The sequence below is a fragment of the Bufo gargarizans genome, chromosome 2 (genome assembly GCF_014858855.1).
Source record: "Bufo gargarizans isolate SCDJY-AF-19 chromosome 2, ASM1485885v1, whole genome shotgun sequence".
Taxonomy (NCBI): domain Eukaryota; kingdom Metazoa; phylum Chordata; class Amphibia; order Anura; family Bufonidae; genus Bufo; species Bufo gargarizans.
Window position 1 is genome coordinate 581873838 of NC_058081.1, and position 14409 is coordinate 581888246.

A 14409-nucleotide genomic window follows, 5' to 3' on the forward strand; every position below is an offset into this window, starting at 1 on the left:
TAGTCATATAGCTCATGCCACATAGTATCATCCATTAAAAAAGGTCAATAAACAAATATAATATCAAATCACCAGCACCAGCCACATAGTAATGTGCCATCAGTAAAGCAGTGCCTAAACAAAAATGGGCATGTAACCATGCTGGCCTTCCTGCTGTGTGGCCTGACTACCCCCACAGTATCCTCCCAGGGCATAACCTTTTTACAGGGGTGCAGTTATAATATGAGCAGATGCCCAATCTCAGCAAAGTGGGGAAGACATCCCCTCCCATAATTCAACCACTTGCCTATGTGAGGAGCGCAAAACCCCTTACACCTATGTGGTCAAGAGGACCACTGCCATGATATTCACCACCACTCATGTCAGTGTCAGAGTGTCGTACATCAAGAACCATTACACTTTATATAAAGCAATATTCAAGATATACAGTATAAGTACTAAACATAATAGAGCACATATGACTTTATTGAAGGCACAGTATAAGAAATTATTTCCCTAGTAATAGTAACAGGTCTCTGATGAGCGCAGCGGCCTCCTTGTATCATACGAAGCGCAGTGCTCTCCATTGTATAGCGGTTTTGCTTGGTATCGCAGGTCGGCCCCATTCACTTCAATGAGACTGGGCAGCGCCTAGGCCACATGATGGTGAACCTTTTAAAGAGCCAGTGCCTAAACTGCAACGCAAAACCCACTTATTTATCTCAAAGTGCCAACACGGCAATTTACCCTCAATACTACAGTCCAGTATAGTATATCTTCCATGTAGTTTATTATTATTTAGCTATAATAGCCTACATTCAGTGCGCTGCCAGAGAGGGCTCTGAGTGCCGCCTCTGGCACCACTGCCATAGATTCACCACCACTGGTCTAGGCCATTTGACTAATTAATGTGAAGTCCCTGCAGGGGAGCACCCAGGAATTTTGTCTAGGGGGGGGTCCGAAAGGCAACAAAATGTGGCATGTGTAGTGCGCTGTGCTAATTCAATGTTTCAAAGCCCCCTTTATATTTAAAAATGCAGGGAAGGGGTGTAGCGTGTTGCGCTGATTCTTTTACTTGGCGATTCTAAAAGCTCTGTAGGAACAAATTTCTTGGCCCCGCCCATTATTAAAAGCCCCTCCTACATATAATAGGCCACTCCCAGCCAACACTGTACCGCTGACATTCTATAGTTGCGGCCTGTCTCTACACATCATACGGAGAGAGGGGGAGGGCGTGTCCTGGCTGCACTGCCTGCTTCACATTATACAATAAACAGCAGCAAGCCACAGCCAGGAAGCTCCTCCGCTCTCCTCCCTCTCCAGATCCTGCTCAAGGCCTGTGGTTCCCCCCCACCATCTGCGACCCGCCCGTGGCCTGCTGCCCCCCTTGACCGTCCTCACCCAGCTCTGAATCCTCCTTCTGCAAATGGCAGGGGGGGAGCCGGAGCATCTCCTCTCCTGCATAGCGCCCCATACCTCTTACATCCAGTGATGTCACCTTTGTTGTAGACGTTCTCTTTCTTTATCTTCTCCATTCAGACCAGACCACCATGATGATTTTTCAGCCATCTCCCGTCTCTGCAGAGATTGACAAACAGACATTAGTTTCCCACATTTCCATCATCTTCACATCTTCTGAACACCCTTTCCTGCCACCCCCAATACTATACTGCAGAAACAGTCCCTCTGGAAATACTACTACCACACAGATAGTGCCCCCTTCAACAATTATTGGCACACAGTGCTCTAAAAAATAACTGCGCCCAGACACTAATAGTATAAAGATAATGTCCCCCCAAAATTATTGTGCTAAGCCAATACTGTGGCAGGGTCCCCCCCAAAGTAACAGGGCTCCCTAAAATAGAAATAATTCTCTGCCAGAGCACACTTAGTAGTAATAATGCCCCTATAGTGCCCATACTAGTAATCATATTCCTCATAGCCCCCCAGTAGTAGCAAAGCTCCGCATAATACCCCCTAGTACTAATAATTCTCCCTACTATATGACAGTACATGAAATACCCCCGCTTAGTGCCTGCTGTTGAGCTAATGTCCCAATAATGTATGCCAGTATAAATTACCCCTATATAGTGCCCCAGTAAATGCCCTCATAGTGCTCCTCTCCCCCTTCCCCATAGTGTCCCCCATAATATGCCAGTAAAAAATGCCCCTTCTAAGTGCCACCATATGCCCCAATAGTGCTCCTCTCCCCCATAGTGCCCCCAAATAATGCCCCATAGTGCTGCTCTCCCCTATAGTGCCTCCCATAATGTGCCAGTAAAAAATGCCCCCTTAGTGCCACCAGATGCCATAATGCCCCCCATGTGCCAATAAGAAAATAAGGGCCCTTTAGAACCCCCACTTTCCCATAGTGCCCCCAAATAATGCCCTATCACGAACGGCGTGCCTATCACATACGTGACACAAAGGGAGGGAAAAGGGAAGGCTCTGCCCAATGGAGAGGGAAAGGTGGTGACCCCTATCTCACCTTGAGGCTGGCACCTGACTGCCCTGACGTCCCTAGACGGGTTCCTCACCCGTACGCTGATCGCGTGCCTAAAACCCTGGCTTTCCCTAAGATGAGCCCTAGATAGTGAATAGGGCGGTGGGAACACTAGTCCGCACCACTAACTCTAAAGGAAAACACCAAGGGGAGGACAGACAATACAGACAAACATATAATCCCAGGTGGGCGACAACAGAAGACAACAAAAAGCCCAACAGGGATCCGGAGTGTAACACTCTGGAACAACAACCAGGATTCACAGCTCCAGTGGGTCAGTATAGAAGTCCAGGCAGGAAGCTCTATATCTGGCAACCAGAGAAGTGAGAGAGGAGAATATAAGGAGATTGGGAGTGACAGACAAGAAACAGCTGAGGAGGAGAAGATACGGATCCCTGAGTGAGACAAAAAGGATAGTAAGGCAAACACAGAAAACTATCATTAAGAAACAACGTGATCTTTAGACATAGAGCGCGCAGCCACCCGCTGCGACTTCCTGACCCCGGGTATAACGGAGTCAGACGAGGCTCTTGGCACCCTCGTGACAGTACCCCCCTTTCTACGAGGGGCCTCCGGACACTCAGGACCAGGTCTCTCAGGATGAGAGGCATGGAAAGCCTGAACTAACCTGTTGGCGTTTACCTCTGACGCTGGAACCCACATTCTTTCCTCGGGGCCGTAACCCCTCCAATGCACCAGATACTGAAGAGAGCGGCGGACCAGACGAGAATCAACAATTTTGGATATTTGAAACTCCAGATTACCATCCACAATTACAGGAGGGGGTGGCAGTGGTGATGGTTCTAGAGGTGGAACATACTTCTTGAGTAACGACTTATGGAAGACGTTATGGATCTTAAAAGTCTGAGGTAGCTCCAGGCGAAAAGCCACGGGGTTAATGACGGCTACTATTTTTTAAGGACCAATAAACCTAGGACCCAGTTTCCAAGAGGGAACCTTCAACTTTATATTACTAGTAGATAACCACACAGTCATTGACTCCTAGGTCCGGACCTGGCGACCGTTTCTTATCAGCCATGCATTTATATTTACCTCCCATATTTTTCAAGTTAGCTTGCACCTTCTGCCATACAGATGAAGAGATGAAGAAAACCGTTCCTCTTCGGGAACCCCAGAAGACCCCCTCTCTTTGAAAGTACAGAATTGGGGATGAAAACCATATGCAATGCACCAAGAAATGGTGACTTGCCAGTGGATTCCTGACGGCGATTATTTATGGGAAACTCGGCTAACGGTAAATATGATGACCACACCTCTTGATTTTCAGACACAAAACACCTTAGATATGTCTCAAGGTTTTGGTTGGTACGCTCAGTCTGTCCATTCAGCTGAGGATGGAAAGCTGAGGAAAAAGATAAGTGTACCCCCAAACGGGAACAAAAAGCTTTCCAAAACTTAGAAATAAATTGGGTTCCCCGATCCGAAACCACATCGGAAGGGACCCTGTGAAGCTTCACGATTTCACTGATGAACACATGAGCAAGAGTCTTAGCATTAGGAAGTGCGGGTAACACAATGAAGTGTACCATTTTGCTAAACCTGTCTACTACAACCAAGATAACTGTTTTACCTGCAGACAAAGGTAAGTCAGTGATGAAATCTATTGATAGATGTGTCCATGGCCTATTGGGAATGACAAGTGGCAATAAAGACCCTGCAGGACGTGTATGAGAGACTTTCGCGCGTGCACAAGTAGACACAAAATCCATTACATCCTGACGCAACCTTGGCCACCAAAAACGACGAGACAATAGCTCCAAGGTTGCTTTACTACCCGGGTGCCCAGCAAGTGACAAATTATGATGTTCCTTTAATAATTTGAGACGCAGGTTTAACGGTACAAACAATTTCTCTGAGGGGCAAGAGACCGGGGCGTCCCCCTGGGCCTCTAACACCTTCCCCTCCAGAACAGAGTGTACTGCAGAGACAACCACTCCTCTTTGTAAAATGGGTAACGGATCACTAACATTACCCCCTCCAGGGAAACTACGAGATAATGCGTCTCCCTTGGTATTTTTTGCCCCAGGACGATAGGTGATGACAAAGTTAAACCTGGTAAAAAATAGCGACCACCTAGCTTGTCTAGGGGTGAGACGCTTAGCCAATTCGAGGTACAGAAGGTTTTTGTGATCCGTAATCACCGTGACGGGGTGGATTGCTCCCTCTAAGAAGTGATGCCATTCTTCAAACGCTAGTTTAATTGCTAATAGTTCCCCATTTCCAATATCATAGTTTTTCTCAGCTGTAGATATTTTTTTGGAAAAGAAAGCGCAAGGACGCCATTTACCAGGAGACGGACCCTGAGACAGTACAGCCCCCACTCCCACCTCTGACGCATCTACTTCAACAATAAAAGGCTGGGAGACATCGGGTTGAATTAGAACAGGTGCCGAAGTAAATCTCTCTTTTAGAGAGGAAAATGCAATTTTAGCGGCGTCAGACCATTTAGAAAAATCAGTCCCCTTCCTAGTCATGTCAGTAAGTGGTTTGACGATCACTGAATAATTTTTAATGAACTTTCTATAAAAATTTGCGAAACCCAAAAACCGTTGTAGAGCTTTAAGGTTCTCAGGAAGATCCCAATCTAAAATTGCCTGGACCTTCCTAGGATCCATACGGAAACCTGAAGCAGATAATAGATATCCTAGGAACTGTATTTCCTGAACGGCGAAGACACACTTTTCAATTTTCGCATATAATTTATTCGTTCGTAGGACCTGCAGTACCTGTCTGACATGTACTTCATGTGTTTTCAGATCAGCCGAATAAATTAAGATATCATCTAGGTATATCACCACAAACCTGACGATAAGATGACTAAAAATATCATTAACAAAATGTTGGAAGACAGCAGGAGCATTGGTCAGACCGAAAGGCATGACTAAATTTTCATAATGCCCCTCAGGGGTGTTAAAAGCTGTCTTCCACTCATCCCCTTCCTTGATACAAATCAGATTGTAGGCCCCCCTAAGATCAAGTTTGGAGAACCACTTAGCACCCGCAATCTGATTAAAAATGTTAAGAATGAGAGGAAGAGGCTATGGGTCTCGGATGGTTATCCGGTTTAGCTTGCGGAAATCTAGGCAAGGACGCAGGCCCCCATCTTTCTTTTTAACAAAGAAAAACCCTGCAGCCACAGGTGAAGAAGAGGGTCTGATGTGTCCCTTAGCCAGACTCTCGGAGATATAATCATTCATGGCTTGTCTCTCGGGACCCGAAAGATTATATAACCTGATCTTGGGTAATTTTGCACCGGGAATTAGGTTAACCGGGCAATCATAAGGACGGTGAGGTGGTAACTTCTGACAACCCTTTTCAGAAAAAACATCCTCAAAGTCCGAAATAAATGTAGGTAGGGTAGCTATGGAGGCGACTAAGCAATTTTCTCTGCAATGCTCACTCCACTCCAATATCTCCCTGGCCTGCCAATCCACCACAGGATTGTGCACTAACAACCAGGGAAGACCCAATACCACAGGAGAGGGAAGGCCCTCCAGAACGTAACATGAAAGACACTCATTATGATGGTCCCCTACCCGAAGGTGTAAGTTATGGACAATGTGAGTGAGGTTTCTCTGAGACAGAGGAGCAGAATCAATAGCGAATATGGGAATAGGTCTCTGCAGCGTACAGAGAGACAAACCCAAAGTGCGGGCAAAATGGGCATCAATCAAATTTACCCCCGCTCCACTGTCTAAAAAGAAAGAAATAGTCTCTGTCTTAACACCAAAAACAATAACCGCTGGCAACACAAATTGAGATGTTCGTATGGAGGAAACGTATACCCCCCAGCTGACATCCTCCGCACAGAATGGGGTTAGTAGTTCCGACGGTCTTTTGTTTTTTAGAAAGGAGGGACAGACATTAATGAAATGACCCCTTTCCCCACAGAAAAAACAAGCCCCACGCCTACGGCGAGCCTCAGGAGGATGGACCTGACGAGTAGTTCCTCCTAGCTGCATTGGCTCGTCTAGGTCAGTACAGACTAACTGCTGCTTGGGAGAGGTTACCAATTGCTCAGGAATTTTCAATCTCTCCCTAAGACATCTATCTATTCTGATAGAGAGGGACATAACAGCATCAAGGGAAAGGGGAGTCTCATATAGCGCAAGCGCATCCTTAACCCTTTCGGATAACCCAGAGCAGAACTGACTCCTGAGAGCTGGGTCGTTCCACTGAGTATCCGTAGCCCACCTACGGAACTCTGAGCAAAATTCCTCTGCTGGCCGATCTCCTTGTAGGAGTCTCCGTAACTTCGACTCTGCCAGGGCGACTCGGTCAGGGTCATCATATATGAGACCCAAGGCCCCAAAAAATTCATCCACTGACCGGAGAGCCTGGGAACCAGGGGGTAAAGAGAACGCCCAGGAATGCGGGTCCCCCTGAAGCAGGGAAATAACAATCCCCACCCGCTGTTCTTCATTACCAGAGGAGTAAGGGCACAGCTTAAAATATAATTTACAGGACTCACGGAACGTCACAAACTTGTCCATTCCCCCAGAAAATCTGTCAGGAAGAACAACCTTGGGTTCTGCAACAACCTGGTTACCCATAGCAACCGCTGGGCTTGCAGTCTGCTGCATTTGCTGGAGGACCGACGCCTTCAATCCTGCCACCTCCAAAGACAGGCCTTGAAGTGGTTTTGCCAAAGCAGCAATAGGATCCATACTGGATTCTAAATAGAAAGAGAAAAAAAATTTTTTTATATATTTTTTTTTCTTCCCAAAAAATAAGGGCCAGATATAATATCACAACCGGCGTGCCTATCACATATGTGACACAAAGGGAGGGAAAAGGGAAGGCTCTGCCCAAGGGAGAGGGAAAGGTGGTGACCCCTATCTCACCTTGAGGCTGGCACCTGACGTCCCTAGACGGGTTCCTCACACGTACGCTGATCGCGTGCCTAAAACCCTGGCTTTCCCTAAGATGAGCCCTAGGTAGTGAATAGGGCGGTGGGAACACTAGTCCGCACCACTAACTCTAAAGGAAAACACCAAGGGGAGGACAGACAATACAGACAACATATAATCCCAGGTGGGCGACAACAGAAGACAACAAAAAGCCCAACAGGGATCCGGAGGGTAGCACTCTGGAACAACAACCAGGATTCACAGCTCCAGTGGGTCAGTAAAGAAGTCCAGGCAGGAAGCTCTATAACTGGCAACCAGAGAAGTGAGAGAGGAGAATATAAGGAGATTGGGAGTGACAGACAAGAAACAGCTGAGGAGGAGAAGCTACGGATCACTGAGTGAGACAAAAAGGATAGTAAGGCAAACACAGAAAACTATCATTAAGAAACAGCGTGATCTTTAGACATAGAGTGCGCAGCCACCCGCTGCGACTTCCTGACCCCAGGTATAACGGAGTCAGACAAGGCTCTTGACACCCTCGTGACATGCCCCTATAGTGCCACCAGATGCCCCCTAGTGCTGTTCTCCCCTATAGTGCCCTCCATAATGTGTAAAAAATAAAATAAAATAAGCCCCCATAGTGCTCCTCTCCCCCATGGTGCCCACCAAATAATGCCCCTATAGTGCCACTAGATGCCCTATAGTGCCACTAGATGCCCCATAGTGCCGTTCTCCCCTATAGTGCCCCCCATAATGTGTAAAAAAAAAAAAAAGCCCCTTTAGAGCCCCCATAGTGCTCCTCTCTCCCATGGTGCCCCACAAATAATGCCCCTATAAGGCCACCAGATGCCCCATAGTGTGTAAAAAAAAAAAAAGCCCCTTTAGAGCCCCCATAGTGCTCCGCTCCCCCATGGTGCCCCCCCATAATGTGCCAGTAAGAAGTGCCACCCCAAAAAAAATGGGGCTGTAAGAATTGTCAGATGCCAGCTCCCCCCCCCCCCCCCCCCTCAAAAAAAAAACAAAAAAAAAAAACCACTGATACTTACCTCCATCAGCAGCGATGTGAAGCAGGCCTCTTCCGGCCTGTGTTCCTGCTGTGTGCTGCCCGGCTCAGGTGGCGCGATGATGACGTCCTCTGATAGGCTGCAGGCATTAGTGCCTGCGGCCTATCAGAAGAACAGGGGAAGGACACACCTCTCCCTCCCCTGTCGCAGCACAGCACAGGCATCTGTATCGCTGTCCTGAGCACGGCGATACAGATGGATATGGAGATGAGCGCTTCCACAATGGAAGCCTCATCTCCTACTGCCCCCCCGGCACCCCCCACCACTTCTGGAATTACATCCAGGGCCGCGCCGCCTGTGGTGATCGGCGGTGCGGCCCTGAAGGATAAAAAATAAAGTATTGTCGGTTGTTCTAGGGGGAGGGGGGGTCCAGACCCGCTGGACCACCCCTGTAGGTGCGCCACTGCCGTCCCTGGCCTAGGAAGAGGTCTAAGCACTCATGGAGCACCGTAGCATCTTCGAACAGCTAATGTGCCACAATATGGTATTGCTGGCCCTGTCTTCCATCGGTTTGGACCCGTCTACAACAGGGAGCAACCTTTGGTATTTTTTCCAGGGCCACTTTAAGTTTCCAGTCTGCCCCTGCCTGCCGCTCTCATATTGGTGGCCGATCCTGAGGATAATCTATCAATATGAAAATCCCTTTAAAAGATAAATACTCTCTTGTCACTGATGCTCCGGTTCCAGCACCAAGCTCCTTTCTCCTCCTCTTCCAGGCTCTGCTGGATCGGAAGTGTGATGCGCCCAATCAATGGCCTCAGCGGCGTGTGCAGGCATGTCATGTGACCACTGAATACAGAAGTAAATGGGTCACAGGATTTTTGTATTCTGGGTGGAGTCACCTTTTATACTCATGTGGTGGATGATCTTATGACCACAAGACACTTTATATGCCATTCTACACACAGGAATCAGTGGAGTAGCTGCCAGAAAAATAATAAGGAAGGGTAGCCTATTAATTCCTTCCACCCGCGTTCTGTTATCTGTCAGCTCTCCATGTTCTCCAGTAATCTCTATATAAGAAAAAGGAGTTCCTTGTGCCTCCTGGTAAAAAAGGAAAAGATAACATTATGTGATATCCACATGGGAGCAGATGCCAAGAGTATTTCTTCTGGTAAGGTATGTGTATGCAGCCCAGAATAGTGATTGATCCCAAGGCTGCTCTGTTTGACCCGCTGTCTTCATACTTTACATTCCACTTGTAACACAATGAGAGGAACTGCTTGTGTGAATATCTGGCTGTAGACTTGGGTGGGGTCACACCGGGGGCTCTGCTCTTCACAAACTACTCTGCTTTTATGGTTACTGCAGGGAATTTTTTTTTCATGTCTGAGGAAGTATTAAAGGGATTATAGATGTCCCTGTAAATATGACTTATATCATCATTGGGGGTTGGGTTATATGTACATCCGTATCTTCCTCCAGGCTACGGTATTCAGGGAGCAATGTATGTAGGATGTGAATAACCCAGGATACATCAATGACTCCAGCAGACACGGATCCAGGGGCAAGATGGACTCCAGAAGACATGGGTCAAGGGGCAAGATGGACTCCAGCAGACATGGGTCCAGGGGCAAGATGGACTCCAGCAGACATGGGTCCAGGGGCAAGATGGACTCCAGCAGACATGGGTCCAGGGTCAAAATGGACTCCAGCAGACACTGCTCCAGGGGCAAGCTGGGCTCCAGCAGACATGGGTCAAGGGGAAAGATGGACTCCAGCAGACATGGGTCCAGGGGCAAGATGGACTCCAGCAGACATGGGTCCAGGGGCAAGATGGACTCCAGCAGACATGGGTCCAGGGGCAAGATGGACTCCAGCAGACATGGGTCCAGGGGCAAGATGGACTCCAGCAGACATGGGTCCAGGGGCAAGATGGACTCCAGCAGACACAGCCCCAGGGGCAAGATGGACTCCACCAGACATGGGTCCAGGGGCAAGATGGACTCCAGCAGACATGGGTCCAGGGGCAAGATGGACTCCAGCAGACATGGGTCCAGGGGCAAGATGGACTCCAGCAGACATGGGTCCAGGGGCAAGATGGACTCCAGCAGACACGGGTCCAGGGGCAAGATAAACTCCAGCAGACATGGGTCCAGGGGCAAGATGGACTACAGCAGACACTGCTCCGGGGGCAAGATTAACTCCAGCAGACATGGGTCCAGGGGCAAGATGGACTCCAGCAGACATGGTTCCAGGGGCAAGATGGACTCCAGTAGACATGGATCCAGGGACAAGATGGACTCCAGCAGACATGGATCCAGGGACAAGATGGACTCCAGCAGACATGGGTCCAGGAGCAAGATGGACTCCAGAAAGACATGGGTCCAGGGGCAAGATGGACTCCAGAAAGACATGGGTCCAGGGGCAGGATCAGTAAGTACAAGCCCACCAGAGGCCACCTCCCTAAGACAAGACCCATTTTTGTGACTTTTTAAATGCCTGTGCAACAATATTTTCTTGTTTTTACTCCATCCTTATCACTTGGGAGTGGCAGGGACAGTTTGGACCCGTCTACAACAGGGAGCCACTTTTGGTATTTTTTCCAGGGCCACTTTAAGTTTCCAGTCTGCCCCTGCCTACCGATCTCATATTGGTGGCCTATCCTGAGGATAATCCATCAATATGAAAATCCCTTTAAAAGATAAATACTCTCTTGTCACTGATGCTCCGGTTCCAGCACCGAGCTCCTTTCTCCTCCTCTTCCAGGATCTGCTGGATCAGAAGTGTGATGCGCCCAATCAATGGCCTCAGCGGCTTCTGCAGGCATGTCATGTGACCACTGAATACAGAAGTAAATTGGTCACAGGATTTTTGTATTCTGGGTGGAGTCGCCTTTTATACTCATGTGCTGGAAGATCTTATGACCACAAGACACTTTATAGCAGACATGGGTCCAGGGGCAAGATGGACTCCAGCAGACATGGGTCCAGGGGCAAGATGGACTCCAGCAGACACCAATCATTGTTCTCCCATCCATCTGCCATAGCCAACAAAACATGCCAGCTACAGTGCCAGTTCTTCCAGAATGTCTGAGAGACTCCTGAAAGATCAGGCAAATCTCCCAGGTGTCAGATAGGGCTCGTGCACAAGAACGTGTGCCAGCCGTTCCAGTTTTCCCTTCCGCAAACAGCATGTCCGCAATATACGGGCACCAGCCATGTGCGCACCATATCACGGATGCAGACTTATTCACTTGAACTACGGAGTGCTTCTGAGGCATTTTGGTCCGTGCCTCTGCACCGCAAAAAAAAAAAAGAACATGAGCTATTTGCGGTGCGGACGGATCACGGACCCATTCAAGTTGAACGGGTCTGCATACTTATCTCTCCATGTTCCTGCACTCCTCCACTTCAGGACAGGATTTTTGTATTCTGGGTGGAGTCGCCTTTTATACTCATGTGGTGGAAGATCTTATGACCACAAGACACTTTATAGCAGACATGGGTCCAGGGGCAAGATGGACTCCAGCAGACATGGGTCCAGGGGCAAGATGGACTCCAGCAGACATGGGTCCAGGGGCAAGATGGACTCCAGCAGACACTGCTCCAGGGGCAAGATGAACTCCAGCAGACATGGGTCCAGGTGCAAGATGGACTCCAGCAGACATGGGTCCAGGGACAAGATGGACTCCAGCAGACATGGGTCCAGGGGCAAGATGGACTCCAGCAGACATGGGTCCAGGGGCAAGATGGACTCCAGCAGACATGGGTCCAGGGGCAGGATCAGTAAGTACAAGCCCACCAGAGGCCACATCCCCAAGACAAGACCCATTTTTGTGACTTTTTAAATGCCTGTGCAACAATATTTTTTTGTTTTTACTCCATCCTCATCACTTGGGAGTGGCGGGGACAGTTTGGACCCGTCTACAACAGGGAGCCACTTTTGGTATTTTTTCCAGGGCCACTTTAAGTTTCCAGTCTGCCCCTGCCTGCCGATCTCATATTGGTGGCCTATCCTGAGGATAATCCATCAATATGAAAAGCCAGAGTTTAAGCTCAGCCAAAATGTACTATTATTTGTATAAAAGAGGAGTAAAAGCTACTCGAGTCAGGGTCTGGGGTACTTTTTACTCCAGGCGCACAGACTTCCGGAGGCTTACACTTCTTCATAAATTAGGAGAATCCTCCTGCAGCACAGGGGGGAAGCTGGTCTTAGTAAATGACCTCCACGGTGTCCATGGAACAGTACCAACCAAATGTAGCGTCCATAACAATACCCACCAATCATTGTTCTCCCATCCATCTGCCATAGCCAACAAAACATGCCAGCTACAGTGCCAGTTCTTCCAGAATGTCTGAGAGACTCCTGAAAGATCAGGCAAATCTCCCAGGTGTCAGATAGGGCTCGTGCACAAGAACGTGTGCCAGCCGTTCCAGTTTTCCCTTCCGCAAACAGCATGTCCGCAATATACGGGCACCAGCCATGTGCGCACCATATCACGGATGCAGACTCATTCACTTGAACTACAGAGTGCTTCTGAGGCATTTTGGTCCGTGCCTCTGCACCGCAAAAAAAAAAGAACATGAGCTATTTGCGGTGCGGACGGATCACGGACCCATTCAAGTTGAACGGGTCTGCATACTTACCTCTCCATGTTCCTGCACTCCTCCACTTCAGGACACCCAGCATATACATCTCTAGACCGGCCCAGTTGTAAGAACATTGTGGGGAGAAGTTGGTATCTGGACATCACATGTAGAGTATGTATTTTGGGGATAGTCTGGGTCAGTATTTGAGGGTTATCTGGTTTAGGGTCTGTATTGAAGGGGAACTGGTCTGGGGTTGTATTCATGGAGATTCTGGTCTGTGGTCTTATTTAAGGGGTAGTCTGTCTGGGATTTTTATTTAGGGGAAGTCTGCTGTGCGGCCTGTAGTAATCGGGAGTCTAGTCTAGTGTCTTTATTTAGGTGGTCTGGTCTGGGGGCTTTATTTAGGGGGGGTTGTTATGAGTAGGGTGACCATATTTTTGTTTTCAAAAAGGTTGTACACTTGGGGCAGAATGGTGGCATGGAGCAGACGGACAACTGAACTTGGTGGAAGGTGGGGGGATGGTGTAATGCCGAGTTGCAGACCTCAGACCAGGCACAAAATAAAATACTTCTCCTTCACACCGCCGTGCACCTCCACTTCGGCTCCTACTACAGTGTCGGCAGCAGACTGGGGCAGATTTACTATAGAGTCTGCGCCTGTTTTTAGGTGTAAAATTGCTGCTTTAGACTGAAAATGCACCTGTTTTAGAGGCTTTTGCGCTTTGTTTGCCTATTTGGATTTTTTAGACTAATTTTCTAACTTCTGCTCCTATTTTCCAACCTATTTATGTAGGTGCGCCTTCTTTAGTCATAAAAACAGCATCATTTCTACTCCACTCCAGGGCTGGTCTACTTTTCTGCCTCTGTTTTGAGTGGTGAGGTGCGCAACATTTTGGCTTATAAATATGGGGACGTGCACTTAATTTTAGCACAATTGTACCACAGTTTCATGCGCATATTACTATATTTTTTACTTTATAAGATATACTTTTCCCCCCAAAAGTTTGTGTGTGGGAGGTGGTGCAGGGTAATGGCAGTGTGTCTTTATGGAAGCGCTCATTAGTATGCAGTAGGTGCAGGGAGAGGGTAGTAAAGTGCTGCCGATACTCACCCTCCATGGTCTTCCTCCCTGGGGCCACACTGCACTTTGTACAGCGTTAGGACATAGCAGGCCCAAGGACGATCAGGGAGCGCGACTGCGGGAGGGACCGCCAGACCTGCAGAGAAGCGGTGGAGCAGGAGAGGTGAGTGCATTTATTTATTTTAAGGTCTGGTCTGATGTCCTGATATGGGGGTCTGATGTGAGGTCCGGATATAGGGGTCTGGTCTGATGTCTTGATATGGGGGTCTGGTCTGATGTCTTGATATGGGGGTCTGATGTGAGGCCCTGATATTGGAGTCTGGTCTAATGTTCTGATTTGGGGGTCTGATGTGAGGTCCTGATATGGGGGTCTGGTCTG

At 48.4% G+C, this 14409-nt stretch overlaps 1 protein-coding gene across 1 annotated transcript in view; it reads left to right on the forward strand.

The window, feature by feature from the left end:
* Positions 1-14409, forward strand: part of C2H1orf159 (chromosome 2 C1orf159 homolog) — a 100310-nt gene that overhangs the window by 49615 nt on the left and 36286 nt on the right. The window lies entirely within an intron of this gene.